General features: G+C 43.5%; 1 pseudogene; it reads right to left on the reverse strand.

Moving 5' to 3' along the window:
* Positions 1-318: 318 nt before the first annotated feature.
* LOC115909255 lies at positions 319-5,342 on the reverse strand (annotated as a pseudogene).
* Positions 5,343-7,244: the final 1,902 nt, after the last annotated feature.

The following is a 7,244-nucleotide window of genomic DNA, read 5'->3' on the forward strand; positions in this document are numbered from 1 at the left end:
CAGGACTCAGTGGGCCCAAGGGAAACCACACAGAATTCCATCTGAATACAAATATGTACATTTTTCCTGTGAGGGGTCAGACACTGGAACAGATGGCCCAGAGAGGCTACAGAGTCTCCATCCACAGAGATGTTCAAACTCTGTTTGCTCTGTGCTCTGCCTTCTGCTGATTCTTTAGGGTTATTTGTTTACTAAGCAAAGATGTCAGGCTTGCAAAGTCAGTGACTTCAAACTGTGGCTGTGAAACCTGCTCAGCAGGAAACCAGGGCAGCAGTAATATGCCATCCAGATGTAGGAGTGTTGCCACAATACACCCAGCTACAGTTGGGAACTCGCAGTAGCAAAGGAGTAAGTGATCTCCAGCCAGATGGTAGAGACCAGTAGGGGCTCAGATGTGAATGCCAGGAAAGCAAAGACTGGCAGAGTCAGCATGGCACAGACAACAGCAAGGACACCTCTCAGTCCAGCATAGTCCTGGTGAAGAGAATGAACAGAAAGCCTCTTCCAGGAGACCCTGTTTCCCATAGGTCCTAGTGGCACACGGGGCTGTGCAAAGTGGGCTAGCAGGAATGGCAGTGGCATGACCTTTCCTGGCTGTTGGCAGTGTAGCAGAGCAGCTGTTCTACCACTTGCATACCTCTGAACTGAGACTGAAGTGTTACTAGGTGTCTGGTACTCAAGCAAAACCCCAGGTTTTAACAAAGGGGAAGGGAAAACATTATACCATGGTAATTATGGAAATGAGGAATGGAAGCTCTATGACAAAACAGGGCCTGATTGCATGCAAATTGTCCTTGCCCATCTACTTGCAAAGCTTATCCCAGTCCTTTCTGTTTCCATCTCAGAATTCCCAAAACATACAGCCATATACCATGGCTTGATGCTGCCACAGCACAATTACAGGACAGAGGTAAAAATCGGCAAATGTTACTTCTTGTAATTTAAGTCAGGTTAAGGTGCGTCTTGCAGTTTGCAAGGATATAAAGGACTCCTCGTCTAGCCACAACAGGTGAAATTCTGTTTGAGGGGGCTGTAGCGGACATTTCAGAAAATCAGGAACAAGTTATCAGCGAGTGCTTCATGTTTTGGGTACTCACAATTAATATGCCAACTGCTGGAGAGAGAATGAGGGAGCTTTCATATACTGCCCCAAAAATATAAGCAGCTGCCTGCTGATTTTAACCAGAATATTTATCCTGGATAAACTTGCTAAAAATAAAATGAAGCCAAGAAAATAAAATAATTAGTAGTCTTGATCTGGTTATTTTGATAGAAAGTAAGTTTGAGCACAAGCATATGGGCAGGAAGGGTTTGAATGAGAGGACTTGTAAACAAGCTTGATTCTGTCTGGTTTGTAGTGCCAAGCCTTTGATGGTTTACTTTCTTTTTAATTAATACACACCACAGAGGAGCTGGTATTTTCAGACAATTTCAAGACACTTCTGCAAGTGCAGAGTGAAACTGCAGGTTAAAGTGGAGCATGTGTTTCCTATATCAGCACAGCTCACAGCAGCAGTGTGCCATTGCTTGTCCATGCTACATGGGTGAAGTTTTGACATCCTCTTTTAAGAGGCTAAAAGCCTTATCAGTTCAAGGGGGTCAATGCTGAGGGGCAGGACCATGGTTTAAAAATAATCTAGCAGCAAGAAAAAATATTGAACATCTGCATTCAAGAAATACTAGGAATTGTGCAGGAAATTCCTTTAAGAAGACCTGGTTACAGAAAAAAAAAAACAACAAACCAACAAAAAACTGTCAAAACCAGCCTTTCTGTTTTGTTAGGGCCATGCAGAAATTTCATTAAACTTCCTCAAATTCTTTATAAAATTTATAGTCATTCACAGGGGTTTATTTAAAGATCTTGTACCTACTTAAATTTGATTTGGCTATCTATATGGCTGCTTCCCATCAGTTGTCATGCTAATGACATTTCTTCCCTCCTGATTTCACAGTGGCCTTTTTCAAATCACTAATGAAATACTACCAAAATATTTTTTTTTTTTTTACTTCAGGCCCTTACCTAATATAAAAGTTCATCCTCGTAGTGTGACAGAAGCTGCTACATCATCCACAAAGGGCAACAAAGCAGCAAAACAAGTCTGTGGCAGAGCCCCAGGACAGAAGCAGGAGTCTTAATTTAGATAGCCAGGTTGCTGCTTTCTTTTAAGCAAAGGCAGGCATTAAAAAGGAAGTCTGAAGCTTTCACCAGATACAGAGGAGCCTGTACAAACCCAGGCTGAGCAAGCCCAGTTATATTCCAGACATAGCAGAGTGCAGCAGCTGCAGGGCAGAGCTGCCCCAGGCCTCTGATGTTGACACCCCACCCAGCTCAAGAGAACCCACTTTGCTGATCTATCACAAAGATGAAATGTCTATGGGCTGTTTTTTAAATTGTATTATGTCCTTCCCCTTCTCCCAAATCCTTCTGATCCTCCTTTGACAGTGTTTGAAGCTCTAAATATTGGGTGAATCATTTTCCTTTAAGGTATTTTTGCAGTCTTTCAGAAGCTTCTCTCATCTATGAAGGGAAAGAAAGGTCAAAGAGCCCTCAAACCTTTAGGTGTCAAAGGCATGTTTCTCCACGTTTCACAAGTGGAAGGAAGAAGCCTATTACCCCTATATTTCCTAGTCCCTCCAAAACTGAGGCTTGCAAAGCTCTGTTGGCTCATGTCAGTCAGTGGGCCACAGCCATAGAACAGTACCTGGTGTTTGCCACAAAGGGGAAGATGCAGTTTTAGAAGAACATGATGGTGAGGGCCAGGAGCTGGTAGGGAAGGGGAAGGAGCTGTATGTCCTGAGTCTGCTGCAAAGACAAGATGTGCCCTCACTCCCCAAGAAAATAGCCCAGCTTCACACCATTGTCACTTTCTGCAAACCACTGAAGGGCACAAGAGATTTAAGAAGTAACAACAGGTTAAAGGGAAATAAAAGGCAGCTCATATACCTCTAAGTGAAAGTTGAGATGTACTGACTAAAACATTCCTTCTGTAACACTATCCAGTAAAGAAAACAAAAAAAGCTTTCTTATTTTTATGAAGGTTCTGTCTGCAAGAGACTGTTTTGAGCAGGCTCTGTTAAGAGTTCACTGCACACCCTTAAAAGAAACACAGCGGAAAGGTACAGTGTAAACAGGAGTCACAACCCAACTACAGAAACTGGTTGAGAGTACTGTCATGAGAAGGAAGCCATCTAATAGATCAAGGTGCATAAAAATTGCAGACCAAATTGCTCATAATGCTTGTTCCTAGACAGAATGCAAGGAGGAATTGAAGATAAGGGCTGGCAAGAGACCAGTACTGCCCAGATTAGCTATTTCCTATCCTGGATCCTGTGAGCCAGAAAGCAGTTCAGAGGGAGGCCAGCAGAATGCTCCTCTGAGCCACCTACAGTCGGAAAGTAACTGGATCAGAAAGCTACTGCCATTCTGAGTACTACCTGAGTTCTGGAAGGCTCTAGGCAGGGAACTCTTGGCTGGTGGCTCACAGATGCAATCTCCTCAGCACTGCTCTGTAGGGTTGAACAGAGGCGTACGAATGCCCTCTCCTGGTTAGGACTGGCTCCTGTTGCTGCAGCCTTCCCTACACTCCGGTGGCAGTGCTTTTGTACCTGGGATTTCCAGGATGGAGATGGAAAAAAAACCACCTACCACTTTTTTGGATTCTTGCTGGATAATACCATCCAAGCCCAGCTACCCACTTTATCAAGTACACTGACTGTGAGGGCTGAAACAAACCCCAGCACACAGAGGAGGCTCCCTGGGAAAAACAAGAGGTGTTGGAAATTCCTGGGAGTGGAGAACACTGAATGACAAAACCCACTGCATGTAAAATGTGGAATTCTCCATGACTCCTAAGCCTGGATTCTCTGAAAACAGAGTAGGACCCTTCACCTTGTACCATCCTGTCACAATCCCTGAGCTCTGGCCACTGAGCTCCCATGGCTGCAGGACTGCCTGAGGCCAGTGAGGCTAAAGCCACCAGTCTCTCAGGCAGAGCTCAGCTGGCCTATGGCTAGAATGCTCCTGACTTGCAGCAGAACTATGCAATAAATCCAAGATAAAAGCATTGGGAAACGTCTCTGGTCCCCAGAGCAGGGGAGGCATATCATGGCTGTACAGGAAGCCAGGCTGTACCTCTTCATTGGTTTGACCTGCTGCAGTTACCCCAGCAGTCTGGTCTGTGAGCACAGGCAGCTCCAGAGTAGTGCGTCTGGTTATGCTGCCTACGCCACAGCAAGTTTTACAATGGTCATCTGCTGCAGATGTCCTTCTCAGAAGGAGTTCTGTACACATTTTATTTTCTGAAACAGCTTCTGAGATGAATGCACACTTTATCTGATGTATTGACCCCTTCACTGACAGAAATATTGACACAGAAGTATTGACAGAAGTGCTGTGCTGTGCTTGCAAATGCTGCCTGACCACAAAACTAAATGTCAGACAAGATGTGACATCCTGTGCCCACCACAGCTTTCTCGGAGAGCTGGAATCAGAGGACACTAATCAGTTTCAACTTCTGCAAGAGATTAATCTCTTTTCTGTGGATGATGGCTTATACTGCCTTGTTTTGTAAATAACACTTTTCAATTATCACACTTCTCTATAATCACTGAAGCAAGTCTCCCTAACATCACCATTCCAGTAGACTACTCATGTGCTGTTTAACCCTTCCCTTCCACTTGAGACAGATCTCATCTCGCTGCACCAAAAGAAGGAGAGAAGCTCAAATCTTCTAAAGATACAAGCCCTAGAACAGATTCACACCAAGAAATATGCAATTCAGGTTCTTCTCACAGTAATTTAAATGTGGTTTCAATCAGCCATGTGCAAGACATCTTTTGCTGGGACCAGTACAGACACTGCTGCAGAATCAGCAGGTTCTGCTGGCCACAGTGCAGAATAACAAACATATTTCATTCCTGTCTCTTTCACTCTGAAGTTTCTATTCCATGGGAGTACTCCTATATTAAGTACTGACTATCTGTGACTGCAGATGTTAAAATATGTCAAGAAAATAAAACTGTCAGACTGACACTATAGAGTTAGAGCGGGTTTTCTGGCATCAGTGCAGAAAACACCACTCATTGCACATAGAAAGCAACAGGAAAAACTGGAAAATCATGTGCCACTTCCTGCTTATCTGACTACCTCTTTCAGGTTCTTTTAATCATTGGACAAAGCAAGCTGGCCTGGGTCTAGAAAACACTAAAGGAGTGTCCACTGCATTCCAAACTTTGTCTCAAAATTCTGGGTGAAGAAATTGAAGACACTCCCAAGACTGGAGAGTCAATCCAAATGCCAGTGCCAGCTCCTTCCCCTTGAACCAGAAAGTTGTGATAACAATTCAGCACAACTTACAGAAGAGAAAAATCCTCTCTTGAACAGACAGGCTTGACCAACAGCATGGCACAGAAGCAAGAGCTCTCTCAAGCTGGAGAGTTCACGCTGGAAGCTGATCTACACATGCCAAGAGGAGGCATGTGCCAGAGAAGGTATGTGCTAGCCTCACAGTCCATTTGTACTAAATTATGCAGGGGCATGGGAGGTGAACTTATCCATCCTATAAGGCAAGCAAAAATAATTTCAAAGGCAGAGAAATCACGTGTCAGTGCCCACCCTTGAGAGAAGGACAAACTTGTTAGAGGGGAAGAATTAAACATTTCAGCACTCATTAAATCAAGGAGCAATGGTCTGCCAACCACAAAAGTCACTGGGGAAGAGGAAGTGAAGCCGACTGGTAGGACAAGGGTCTAGAAGGCAAAAACGTATCATGACTGTGGTAAATAGGTATGATTCGTGCTTATAAAATTGAAACATTTTAATTAATATGGATACAGTAATTAATATTTGGAAATAATAAAACAGTTAAAAAGTTGAAACGCCAAAAAAAAAGGGAGAGGAGGGGCTCCACCCCTCCCTCCCTTCCCTGCAGATGTTCAAGGCAGGAAAAAGCAAGAGATAACAGTTGCTAAAAATTAACAAAAAGAAGGGAAAATCTGGTTGGGTCCCAGGAAAATGCTAATTATAAGAGATTTATTGCTTTGATGCTAAAATATAGTAATGTGTTCGTTTTGGCTTACATTGTACAGGCTTGGTGCGCATGTGTAACCCAAAGGTGAACTAAAGGACAAAAGAGGAAGAGGAGAGGCCTTCATCATGGACAACCCCAAAAGACTGGTGCGACCACCTAAAAGAGTGGTGGAGCATGCGTGGTAAAGGTGGAGATGAGGGTGGAGGTAGAAGTGTGATGAATCGAAAATGGGAGGAGATGGCATTGACACCTGGCTTATAAGGGGTGAATCTTCCCTTGGCAAGCTGGTACGTGAGGTGGCCGGGGTCCAAGAGCCCTGCACTCCGTACCCCGCAGTTATCTTTTGCTTATGCGCTATTATTTGAACCAAATTATCCCTTATTTTTAATCAACTTATATTGTCAATATATATTTTCTAAACTATTCAATTAAAATTGCTGCTATCTCAAATATTGTTTGTTTTTTTTTATGATGGGATAATTGGACAAACATAACAATGACCTGTCACAGACATTTCTTCCATGAAAAATCCTCTCTCAGGATTTTTCCTGCTGAAGCTGAGAAGTTCAGCAACAAGACATAAACAATAGGTTATCTGCTGCTGTGGAATGCAACAGGTCTGTCTGGATTGGCCCAGCTTGGATGTTTATGGTTGATGTCCAATCCGGGGAGGGAACTCTCTCAGACAGAGTTGGAGAGAGTTGCCTTGTTATCATCATTCTTTACTTTTCTATTTTTAGGTTAGGTAGCAGGTTCTGGAAACTCTCCCTTTCTTTTTCTTTTAGTATAGTTATAATAGATGTATATATCTTAAAATAATAAATCAAGCCTTCTGATCATGGAGTCAACCATCTCGTCTCTTCCTTCACCTGAAACCCCTTGTGACCACCGTCACAAATGACCCTTTCATAAGATGTGTTCTAAATGATCAGCCAGAAATCCAAATTAATAAATGCGAAAGATTTTTATCTTCGCAACCAAAATACAGTCCTCAAAACCCACAGCCAAAGAGACAGCGTTGAGCCCGGGATTGGCGCTGAGGGAACCTAGATCCGACCTCTGTAGCATGAGATCTCCCTCTGTTCATGAATGCCATTTCCAGCAGGGCTGTTTTATACAGTTTTTCCTGCCTGAGGCAGAGGTGCTCTGATTTCTTTTGTATACCCGCATATGTATGAAGGCTTCTTGCACTGTGCAGGGCTGGACATGAGTAGT

This window comes from Camarhynchus parvulus, chromosome 14 (genome assembly GCF_901933205.1).
Source record: "Camarhynchus parvulus chromosome 14, STF_HiC, whole genome shotgun sequence".
Lineage (NCBI taxonomy): Eukaryota > Metazoa > Chordata > Aves > Passeriformes > Thraupidae > Camarhynchus > Camarhynchus parvulus.